Raw genomic sequence first — 12,411 nt, 5'->3', positions numbered from 1 at the left:
TTGTCGAAGGCTTTCACTGCTGGATTCAACTGGTTCGGGTGGGTTTTCCGGGCTGTGTGGCCTTGTTTTGGTGGATCTTGGTCCAAACATTTCGCCTGCATCTGTGGCTGGCATCTTCAGAGATATATCACAGAGGGAAGCCTGTTACACACTGTGTAACAGAACAAGGTCCACCAGACCAGGGCCACACAGCCCAGAAAACCCACCAGAACCCGTTGAATGTGTACAAATCATCTGGGCCTGTTAATACGCACCTAACTGCTCAAATAACTTTCTAGAAAGCATGTAGAGCCATTGTCCATTATCTTTAAGATCTCTTCAAGAGTATGGGAGATGTGTCAAAATACTGGAGGAGTATGAACGTTATCCCAGTTTTCGAAACCAGGGGAGCAGAGACCCGGGAAACAACAGGCCAGTCAGTCTGATCTTTGTCCCAAGAAAGACATTGGAGAGGATTTTAAATGGGTTAGTTAGTTCAACAATACATTAAATGGGTTAGTCTGCAAGCATCTGAAGGACAAATTCCAGGGAATTTGTTTCTATCAGGTCCTGCCAGAACAACCCCATTTCGTTCTTTGATCAAGTGACAACTCACTGGATTATGGGAACACCATTGAAGTTGTTTACCTTGATTTCAGTAAAGTTTCTCACAGCGTTCCCCATGATGTTCTGATAGATAAGCTGGAGCACTGCAGACTGGATTCTAGGATAGTTAGGTGGCTAAGGAACTGGTTAGAGAACCTCACCGAAAGAGTAGTTGTCAGTGACATTTCATCTGATTGGAGGGAGATGACCAGGGGTGTGTCACAGGGCTCTATTCTGGGCCCACTACTTTTCAATATTTTTATAAATGATCTGGATGAGGGGGTGGAGGGACTATTCATTAAATGTGCCGATGACACCAAACTGGGAGGAGCAGCAAACAGCTCAGAATAGAGATAGAAATCAACAAAATCTGCTGGAAAAGTGGACAGATGTGAACAATTTGCCATTCAACAAGGACAAGTGCAGAGTTCTACATTTGGATAACAAATACAAAAAACACACATCCTGGCTAGGAGATACACTTCTGGGTAGCAGTGCTTGTGAACAAGATCCAGAAGTACAGGCGGACTGTAAATTTAATAGGAGCAGTCTGTGTGGATGCAGCAGCAAAAAAGGTTACTGTGGCCTTGGGGTGTATCATCAGGGGCATCACATCCAAATCAAAAGATGCCGTAGTCCTGCTGTACACTATATTGGTTAGGCCACACCTGTAGTACTATGTGCAGTACTGGAGACCTTATTTTAAAAAGGGTGTGGACATAAGAGGATGATCAGGGATCTGGAGACCATGTCCTGTGTGGAAAGGCTGATGGTCTGGGGAATGTTCGGTCTGGAGAAGAGGAGGATGGGGGAACATAATTGCTCTTTTTAAGTATTTGACTTATCTGTCACTTATAGGAGGGCAGTGAGCTGTTCCTGTTGGCAGCAGAGGATAGGACTCACAATAGTAGGCATAAATTATGGGGAGGAAATTACCTGCTGAACATTAGGAAGAAATGTTTTCAGTAAGAGCAGTTCATTAGTGGAATCAGCTTCCTGCGGATGTGGTTAGAGCTGATTTTTGGTGCCTTCCAGGGTTTTCAAAGTAAGAGATGTTCAGAGGTGGTTTGTCATTGTCTGCCTCCACATCACAACCCCGGTATTCCTTGGAGATCTCCAAATAGTCACCAGGACCAGAGGTGGGATCCAACCAGTTCTCTCCACTTCTCTAGAAGTGGTTACTAATTTTTTCTGAGTGCCGAGAAGGGGTTACTAAAGCAACCTCCCTGCCCAATAGGGACTGGAGGTGCATGTGTGCGACGGTGCCACTGTTTGAATCCCACCACCATCGGAAACTGTTATTAAAATGTTTGGATCCCACCACTAGCCAGGACCAATCCTGCTTAACTTCCAAGTTTAGGTTTGTCGGGGCTATCCAGCTCTCTATTAAAAGCTAAAGTACAGTGCTTTTCAGAACATGGTTGTAATAAGCATGACTGAATACAAATTGAAAGCTAGCTGTCTGTATTTCATCACTTGATACTGTCTGACAACTGGCTTGATAATGGCTTTAATCCAGAAGGAGAGAAAAGCATCCTGATGGATTACTAAAATAGCTGTAAAGAATTCATTGCAATGTTCTACAAAGATACCCTTCTTTTCCAGAAGACAGATAGATTTTACCTGTCATTGAACATAAGCAGAAGAATGGGAAATGTTCAGCTACTACAAAATGAGCATTTGGTTTAAAAAAATTTTCTGGAGGTATCCATGCTTATGCTTTCTTTCACCAGCAAACTACACCAATATCTGGATTCAAGAGAATTAATAATGATACATCCCAATCTACAATTCATTTGAAGTGAAATCTTTGGAATTATGCTGACTGGACTTCATTTAAGACCACAGTGCTAAACTGATTGATTCCATTTTTTACTGTCAGAATGATATCATCTGTGTGCAATGCCATGACTAGTGCATTTCAGAGGAGCTGCTACAAACTTCATTGCCATTATCCACATCTTGGAAAGGTTTTTTGGTGCATATTTTATCTTTGTTGAGTGAGAACGGGATACCAGTTGAAAGCACTAGTGCCATACCTCCATAGCAATGCATTACATCTCGGGTTTAGAATGATGCTGTCCTCTTGCAGGTTTCTTACTATGTTATTCTCTGAATGAGTTGAACCACAATTACAAGTAAACTACACTATCATTCGAAATGGAAGATCCTAGTGCTATTCCAATTTCCTCCCAACTATTCTCCCAAATTTTCATAACACTATTATATTTCCACCACAGAGCAATAAAGTTTACCTTCATTGTTTTACAATAACAAGATAATTCTGTGATTATACTATAAACCTTGTATTGGGCGAATCCCTACTGGTAAAATATCCCAGGATTCTCACCTGTAAAATCCAGGTTTGTAGAAGGACTCCCCATGGCTCCCAGTCCAAAATCAGCTCTGCTCCGGCTCTGTCTCGCGCTATCCTCCTCATACCGGGATTTTAAAAAATCATCAGGAAGAAGGTTGTTTTTTGGTAATCCCGGGCTGAGGCCGGTTTAGTGGGGAGACCATTTGGGTTTATTTTTCCTGCCCTGCTTGCCCAACTGCTCATTCAAGCTGCCACTCCAAACCCAACAGCCAATCAGAGTGCACGGGGCTCCAGGCAAGCTTGGACACCCCTTTTTTTGTTTGGTTGCTCTGTGTGCCTACGTTAGCATGATCGTGCAAGGAAAAAACGAGTGCACAGATATAAATTTGTCAGCCAAACAAGTAATCTGGATGCTGGGATTTTCTAAATTTCAACAAGGCAATGACTGTAATTTACTTGTCTCGTCAATACACAGCAGCCAATCAGAGTGCACGGGGCTGGGCATGCTCAAAATGCGTGACTTCAGGCAAGGTTGGACGCCCCTTTTTTGTTTGGCTGCTCTGCAGGGAAGAGCAGTTTTTGATCTCAGCATTAACTCAACCCAGAGTTGAAGCTACAATGGGGACATCCGGGGACAAATGTCCCGAGTGCCCACCATTGGGTGCACAGAAAAATCTGGGCTCATTTCTTTTTTCGCTGGTATTTTTATTGTTTTTACATTGTTGGCCAGCAGGGGGTGCAGTTTTTAGGCTAGCAGCACCAAAATTTCAGGCTATTGTCAGGTGACACTCCTTATGATACCAGCCAGGTTTGGTGATGTTTGGTTCAGGGGGTCCAAAGTTATGGACCCCCAAAGGGGGTGCCCCATCCCATTGTTTCCAAAGGGAACTATTAGTAGATGGGTCTACCCTTTTGAGGGTACATAAGTTTGGACCCCCTGAACCAAACTTCACTAAACGTAGGTGGTATCATAAGGATAGTCTCCTGCTGATACCAGCCAGGTTTGGTGAAGTTTTGTTCAAGGGGTCCACAGTTATGGATCCCCAAAGGCGGTGCCACATCCCCCATTGTTTCCAATGGGAGCTAATGGTAAATGGGACTATCCTTTTGAGGGTTCATAACTTTAGACCCCCTGACCCAAACTTCACTAAACCTAGGTGGTCTCATCAGGATAGTCTCCTGCTGATACCAGCCAGGTTTGGTGAAGGTTGGTTCAGGTGGTCCAAAGTATGGACCCCCAAAAGGGGTGCCCCATCCCCCATTATTTCCAATGGGAGCTAATAGTAGATCACTAAACATGGGCAGTATCATCAGGAGAGTCTCCTAATGATAGCCTAAAATTTTGGTACTGTTAGCTTAAACATTGCTCCCCTGACAGGCACCCTCAATTTTTCCCCAGGTTCTCTCTTTAAATCCACCCCCTTTGGAGTAGATTTAAAGGAAAAATCTGGGCTCCTTAGATTAAAAAACATTGAAAGTATTGTTGAAGGCTGTCACGACCAGATTCAACTGGTTGTTGTGGGTTTTACAGGCTGGCATCTGTTATAAGAGAAGTCTGGACACAGTGCTTAACAGACTTCTCTCTGTGATACACCTCTGAATATACCAGCCACAGATGCAGGCAAATCATTAGGAACAAGATCTACCAGACCAGGGCCATGCAGCCTGGAAAACCCACAACAACCAACATTGAAAGTGATGCTGTTAGGGGTGTGGGTGGGGAATCTACCCTGAAACAGCATCACTTTCAATGTTGTTTAAACTAGGGAGCCCAGGTGAATCTGGGCTTCCTAAACAATATTGAAAGTGATCCTGTTTTGGGGTAGATTCTCCCTTTAAAGGTGGATTTAAAAGGAGAATTTGGGCTCCCTAGTTTAAACAACATTGAAAATTATGCTGTTCCAGGGTGGTTTCCCCCCTCCCTCGAACAGCATCTCTTTCAATGTTGTTTAAACTAGGGAGCTCAGAGTCTCCCTTTAAGGTGGATTTAAAAGGAGAATCTGGGCTCTCTAGTTTAAACAACATTAAAAGTGATGCTGTTTCAGGGTGGATCCCCCCAAAATAGCATCACTTTCAATTCTGTTTAAACTAGGGAGCCCTGGGTGTGTTCAGATTTGTGTGTTGGGGCATGATCTACAATGTGATGATGACTTTGAGATGACCTGGTGCAAAAACGTTGTTTGGTCATGGTGGGGGAGGGTGGCCGCCCATATGGGGGGTGGGGGCGCACAAAACTCCGATTTTGCCCCAGGCTCCATTTTTCCTAGCTTCGCCTCTGACTAACTTGGGCTGACTCAACCTGGGGAGGGAGAGACCAAGATAAAAAGGTATGGAATTTTATGGAACCAGGGAAAACCTGGGTTATTTTCAACGTGGGGATTCAGCCATTGTTTTCAAAGGCTAAAGTAAACAGCCACTGTGACTCTAAAAGTAGCTCAGTATAATTTTACTTTTTATTTTATTAAATGTATACCCCACCCAATTCCTGACGAAAGTTGGGCTCAGGACAGCTTACAAAAAAGATAGAAACATTACAATATCAACATGCAAGTTACATAAATTAGTTCTAAAATCAAAGTCTATACAAACTCTAAAATATAATTCATATATAGATGGTGAATCAGTCAATAAGAATATATTTACTCTGTCTCAAAAATAATTTTGAGTACCTTCTGATAATTCCACTTTTGTGGTCTAGATGGAAATTTGAAAAATGATTGTTCTGATGCCACAAAATATTTGTCCATCCTTAAGAAGGCCTAGCAATCAATTTATCTTATTGGATAATTTTATTTTTATGTATTTATTTGTTTTATATTCCATTTCCCATGGCCAAAAAGACTGCTTAAAGCTTCTCACAAAAAAGGGAATACTGAGAAACCAGTCAATCCAATAATTAAAACAATAAATATTATAAAACATAAACATACAAATATCAAAAACTATCAATAGAAACAGCCCATTAATTTGAAATAAGGGACCCAAATTAGTTTTTCAAGGTAATGATAAAGGCGGTCAACACCCCATGCAACACCCAGTCATTACTGATCTATGAGGTGATATCACATCACAATATTTACTAGGCAAACTATGTTTGCTGGGTGGTTTGCCATTGTCTTTCCCAGCCATTTACACTTAACCCCCAGCAAGCTGAGTACTCACTTTATCCACCTACCCTTAAATATTCTTCTAAAAAACTTATATAACTTGATAAAAAGTTTCACATTTTCAGACAAAACAGGAGTTGCCACTATATCAGTAGTGCTGGGAATGGGTGGGGTAGAAACCTAATAAAATTAAGTAGAAGTTCTTACTAACCTGCAGGAGGAAACAGTAAAAAAAAACCCTGCTCAGATGAATGAAATTGATACAGAGGCAAATACAATAAACTATGGTTGTTTCAGCATGCAGGTCCCAGATGGTGAAGGGGTTCGAAGGTAAGAATCAGTAACTTAAACTGAACCAAAAACAAATATGCATAAAACATAAAGACTCTGGCAGGAGAGAAGGCTGTATGGTATATAGCCTCTGTCAGGATACTCAGAGATGGTTAATGTAGTCCGGCCTATGTTGCTTGCTTCCCAAGTGAAAGAACAACTCATTGCTCTTCAGATCCAAACAACTGTATTTTTTAAATACTGAACACCATCTTGATAGCTTCAATAGAAAAATTCAGAACTAGATACAGGAAAATTGTGTTTGATCTTATTCAATATTAATTTGAAATTACAGTCTTCTGAGGCCTTTTCTGGCAATGGTCTGATGGGGAAGGGGGTCTCCTCTACCCTAGGACTTCAGTGTAGCAGCTCCTTTCATGGACTTTGCCCTAATACTGGCTATAGTCAAGCTCCTGAGGCCTAGGTCTCTCCACAACTATTCAACCTTCCCTGGTCTACAGCTTCATAAGCTTTCAAGCTCCTTCCACCTCCTGAGGCAAATCTTTGCAGCAGATACCTGAACTTCAACATTTTCCCCATTTTCTGAAATCCTTCAGAGCTTTTCCTCTGTGTCTCTCTGGCTGACTAAGCTAGTTCTACTTGTAGGTTGAAGGGAGACTGAAACATCTAACTTTTGATCAGCTCATATTGGAGGCTGCTAAAGGGGCCAATAGAATTGCTATATTCTCCCAGATTAGTTCTTCTCTTACCAACTTAAAGGACCAATACAACAGCTCTATTTCCCTCCTCCTTCTCTAGTGGGTTAGCTTTACAAATCCTGAATTTGCAGTTCAGCTTTCCAATATACATAAAAACCTTAAATTCATTCTAATACATATACTTCTTTACAATCATACACATACACAGGTTGTTTGTGCATGGTCCAAATATGCCTGGTTGAGTAAGGGAAACATCCCGGTCTGGCCAAGAAGTTTGCATGGTTCCCAGTCCTAAAGCGGATTTGTCCCACAATATTCCTCTCATCCCGGGATTTTAAAATATCGCCAATTTGACAGTTTCAAAAATCCCACAGTGAGCCTGCTACTGTGCAAACACCACGGGAACCAGAACCAGTTTATTTTTCCCGCCCAGCCGCCTGATTTCCTTGCCCTGCCGCCTTCTCACCTAATCTCCCGACATGATGTCATGTCAGTTTTCAACTCTGTTGAGATGCTGACTGTTGCAGCCTGCCCTTCCTGAAACATTCCCACAAGTATGTTTTCTGCTTGTGGTATCCACCAGGTGCCATTTTGTCTAGGTTAATCAGGAGTGAAGTCCCAAAATGTCCTTATTTTCTTTTCTGTACATGTACTGGTTGCTTGCAGCGCATAGTTAGAGAGATGTGCACTTTGGGCCGAATGTTAGTGGACATATAATGGGGGGCAGGAGTCTCTCGTTTTCTACAAAAATATAAGAACATGAGTGGGAGTATGATATGATGCTGTACCCCATTATTTTTTGCAGCTGCTTGCCGTGTTGGGGGGGCTTTGATTTCTCCCGCTCGCTGTGGGTTGATCAATCAGAAGTGGAGCCTTTTTGTGGGGGTGGCAATGGCCCGAAACGGACCCTGGGCAGTAAAGGCCAGTTTGAGTTCAGTGTTAAAGAGGGGTTGGCGGCAACTGCTGGTGTGATTTTCAGCAATTGGTGTGCAGGAACAACGATGGCTGGCACAAGTGGCAACACTATTGTTGCGGTCCACGGCAGGAGCTCTGGCAAGGGACCAGGGAGAGATGTAGCCTGGAAGGAAGCAGAAACCAGAGGCCTGATCAGGATCTGGGGTGAACGGGTAGTCCAGTGAGCCCTCACCAAGAGCCACAGGAACACTGATGTTTTCGAGAAGGTGGCTGTGGAGATGAGGAGTCAAAGTATGACTGCAGGTAGGTAACCAGAGCATCTCACACAAATCTGCCCTCCACGAGATTGGACTCATCATAGGCATTGTATTGCCTCCTTTCTTGTGCCCTCACTGAAATCTCCCACTGCTCTTCCAACTGCATCAGCAGCAATCCAGCCTAGGCCACACTCTCCGGAGCCCTCACTCTCACATATCAGGGGGAAATGGTGCCTGGGAGCAACACCTGCTCTGGGCGCTCCCCTACCCCCACACCCAACCCCCCGTGGCCCACTTACCTTTGCAAGCCTGCAGGGAGGCCAGGGTGCTTGGGAAGTGGCAAGCAGCTCAACAGGCGCCTGACACTGGCTTTTGGGGTGGGGAGGCCGGCAAAAGCTGGTGCCAGGCCAGCAGCCTGCTGCAAACCCGCTGAAGTGCCCCTTGACAAGCTCCTGCCCCAAAACAACAGCCAATAAGGACACGGGACACCATGAATGTTCGCACATGCACGGATACACTTACAGTGTAAATACAAAAGACCTGGGCTCGTGCAAAACAAACTGGAGTATTTCCTCCCAGTCTTTATTTGATCCCTTTACATAAATGGGCAGCCATGTGAAGGAAGAAACTGGAATAAAATAGACCCAGTATAACTGTGCCATGCGGAAATGGACACACACACATACACACACACACAAATATATACATGGAGATTTGATTGCTTCACAGTCTGATTCCATCAGACCTCAGAAGCTAAGCAGGTATGGTACATGGATGGGAGACTGCCAAGGAAGACACTGCAGAGGAAAGCAATGGCAAACAACTTCTACTTCTCACTTGCCTTCAAAGCTCATACCTGCTATAAGTGACTTATGATCTCCAAGACTTCAGTCATGTGTACAAATTTTGGTCAAAATTTGGTTAGTAATTGGATGCAACAAGACCTTCATATTTTTTACAGAATCTGATCAAGAAAGGATTGATGGGCAGTGTAATTCCCTCTTAAAATCTACCATAGACAAACTGTCCATGCATCTTAATATGACTTAAAATTCATCTTTAGAATACAAATAAGCAGCCAAGCTTCTTTCTGCCATGTATTCAACAATTTGTGGCCCAGCTGAACAGGTATATTATGAGACAGACAGATCGGCTTTAATATTCTCTCAATAAGTGTTTTACTTGATTTAATTCTCCCCAGTATCGAGGACTACAGCTAAAACCAAGATTTTTGAATTATTAGAATTATTTTTTTATCTTTATTAATTTTGATAGTTATAAAGGGGTTACAGATTTAGCGAAGATTTTTTTTAAAGGTGATTTAGTTACAGTCTTACAAGTTAATAACCTTCTCTAGTCACACCTTATATTTAAGAAATAAAGACAGAATAAAAGGGAAAAGAAAAATATATTATAGGATTGAAGAGAAAGGAGAGAAAAATTATTTAGAAAAATAAGGTAAAGAAGACATACCTATGTCAAATAGTGTTTAAAAGGAAAAAAGTAATATACTACTAATAGTCCAGCCTAAGTTACTGTTTATAAGGACTTCTCCTTCAAACTTAATTCTATTATCCCTAACGTAGTCTTAGCTAACTATCTAATTCGGGAAAAGGATAAGGGTTATGTTTGTTACATACCTATTAATATTTAACAAGATACATATTTATCATTATTGTTATTAACATAACAAAAATATTGAGTTTCCTTAATAGTCAACTGGAAGTATGATGACATTATTTTCTTCAGTGATAAAGTTAGTCCATAACTGTCAGTTTTTTCTATATGTTTCAGCTGGCAGTTGCTTTACTTGATGTGCTTGTTTATCTATTACGTATAGATGTTGCACTTTGGATTTCCATTCTTCCTCAAGACGGTAGACAGTCGGACTTCCAGTATTTTGCAAATACTAGGCGAGCTGCTACGATTAAATGAAATATTAAATGCAAATGTGATTTCTTAAATTGAGTATCTGTCATAGTTGGACTCAGCAGGTAATTTAGTGGATGTTTTTTTAATTGTTTTCCTATACTGGTTCTGGTGCGTTTTCCAGTCTGTGTGGCCGTGGTCTGGTGGATTTTGTTCCTAACGTTTCACCTGCATCTGTGGCTGGCATCTTCAGAGGTGTATCACAGAGAAAAGTCTGTTTCACACTGTGTCACAGCCAGACAGCCTGGAAAACGCACCAGAACCAGTTGAATCCGGCCGTGAAAGCCTTCGACAATACATTGTTTTCCTATAATTTTTTCTATGTTTTTGTGAATCAATGACCAATTTTTTTTTTGTTTCTTTGCAGGTCCACCAAGAATGATAAAAGGTACCTATGTCTTGATGGCATTTCCAACACTTAGGGGAATTTTTCTTCTTCATTAATGAGGTTGTTATGGGTGTCAAATATGATCTATAATACATTTTTAAACTTTGTTCCCATAGGTCTGTATTTGGAGTGAATCTTATAATATAATACAATATAATATAATACAATATAATATAATATAATATAATAAATATAATATAATATAATATAATATAATATAATATAATATAATATAATATAATATAATATAATATAATATATATCTTTATATAAATTATCCCATTGTTCTAGCATAATTGTTTTGTTGATGTTCTGTGCCCATTTAACCATATTTGGTTCCCCACTTCAGTTTCTGTTTTCTGTTTTAAAAGATAGTTGTATAATTTGCTTATTATCTTATTGTTATCTCCTATTAAAATTCTGTCTAAATTCTATGTACCCATATCAATACCCCAATGTTTCATATCTTTGTTTCAGATATTATGTAATTGTACATATGTAAACCAATGACAAGGTTGTCCTTAATCTATATATATAAAAATCTAACAATGTGTTTGTCCCTGATGGTGTCCCTCAGAAGCTGCTGGACAGATCGCCCCCAAATTTTCACAGGATGTCCTTCCCTGTTGCTGGCAGGTACTCGGACCTTCAAACCACTGAAAGTCCATACCTGAGCCAGGTAAAATGTCTTTTTCCTGGCGCACCAGGCCATGAAGCTGCCTCTGTTTAACTGTCACTCTTAGAATGTTCGTGCAGCCTGTCTGTGGCCTGAGGGCTTAGAATGTTCGCTCAGATGGCCAGAGATGAGCAGTGGAAACAGTAAATAGGTAATACTGTTAGGTAATACGAGTGGAAGTGAAACACATACACACTTTGCCGTGTGAGATGTCAGGTGGGGGTCCCCCCCCCCACAGGCAGGTAACTTTCATTCTCTGTGCCTCACCCACTGCTACCACACAATACACACCCACTTCATCCTCACACTCCTCACTCTGCCCTCCCTCACATCCAACCACCACTTACCCACTTCCTCACCCATATTCGCCACAGCTCTCTTTTACTAAAAGCGATCTGGAGTTTGCCTTTTTCTTCTAAGAAAATCCGTAGGGTGGGGGCGAACCTACACTACCTGCTCCGCTTCTTTTGCACATGGCCCTTTATGAACCCAGGGAGCTAGCCTCGATCTGAGTGCCTCACCACCCTGCCTCTGCTGCCTGACTGGGATAGCCTGCTTGCCCCAGTTCTGCCTTACCCAAGCCAGGACTGTGCATGTCAACCAGTCTCATGGACAGCGGGATTCACACTCTGGACAGTTCCGTTGTGGAATGGGAAGGGTTACCTTATACTAAAAAAACAAGACAGCACCATGTAACGATGTGCATTGAAAAGGGAAAGAGGGATTCCATTTGATCACCCTAAAAGGCTATGCTGGGGATCATTGGACCTGCATGGACATCTGTGTGGGTTGCGGATTGTGATGAGAAGGACAATTGCCACAGCAACGCGTGGCTGGGCCCCGCTAGTTAATATTAAGTTTCCAGGTTTTAATTACTTGATTTATAATTGTAATGTTTTTATACATTAACCAGTTTCCATTTCCATTTCTGTCTTTTATTTGCAGGCCTTCCATTCTGGAGACCAAATTTAGAAGCTTGCTATAAAATATTTTCCTGTACTTTGTCCAGATTTTTAATAAAGGATATCTGACAGTTAGCTGTAGTGTAGTTTGAAGGTTCCTTTTGTTTTCTATTCGCATTTTTTTATTTTATATTATCTATGAACGGTTATTATGGCGCTGCTTCTTCCCGGTTGCGGTTCATCCTTTCTTCTTGTTGTGACTGCCGGAGGGACAGTCAACACCAGTAATTTCCCTCCCGTCAAGTTGCCAAATCTCCTCTTCCTTCAAAGAGGCAGAATGCATTCC

At 41.8% G+C, this 12,411-nt stretch overlaps 1 long non-coding RNA gene across 1 annotated transcript in view; it reads left to right on the top strand.

Annotated features, from left to right (window-relative positions):
- LOC125426783 overlaps positions 1–12,200 on the top strand; it is a 47,445-nt gene extending 35,245 nt beyond the window's left edge. Inside the window, exons 3-4 of the long non-coding RNA XR_007243577.1 lie at positions 10,467–10,487; positions 12,109–12,200. This is a non-coding gene — a long non-coding RNA (uncharacterized LOC125426783). The remainder of the gene's footprint in view (positions 1–10,466; positions 10,488–12,108) is intronic.
- Positions 12,201–12,411: the final 211 nt, after the last annotated feature.

Source organism: Sphaerodactylus townsendi, linkage group LG01, assembly GCF_021028975.2.
Source record: "Sphaerodactylus townsendi isolate TG3544 linkage group LG01, MPM_Stown_v2.3, whole genome shotgun sequence".
Classification (NCBI taxonomy): Eukaryota; Metazoa; Chordata; class Lepidosauria; order Squamata; family Sphaerodactylidae; genus Sphaerodactylus; species Sphaerodactylus townsendi.
The sequence above is the reverse complement of the archived record's forward strand: the minus strand, read 5'-3'. Positions and strand labels throughout refer to the sequence as shown.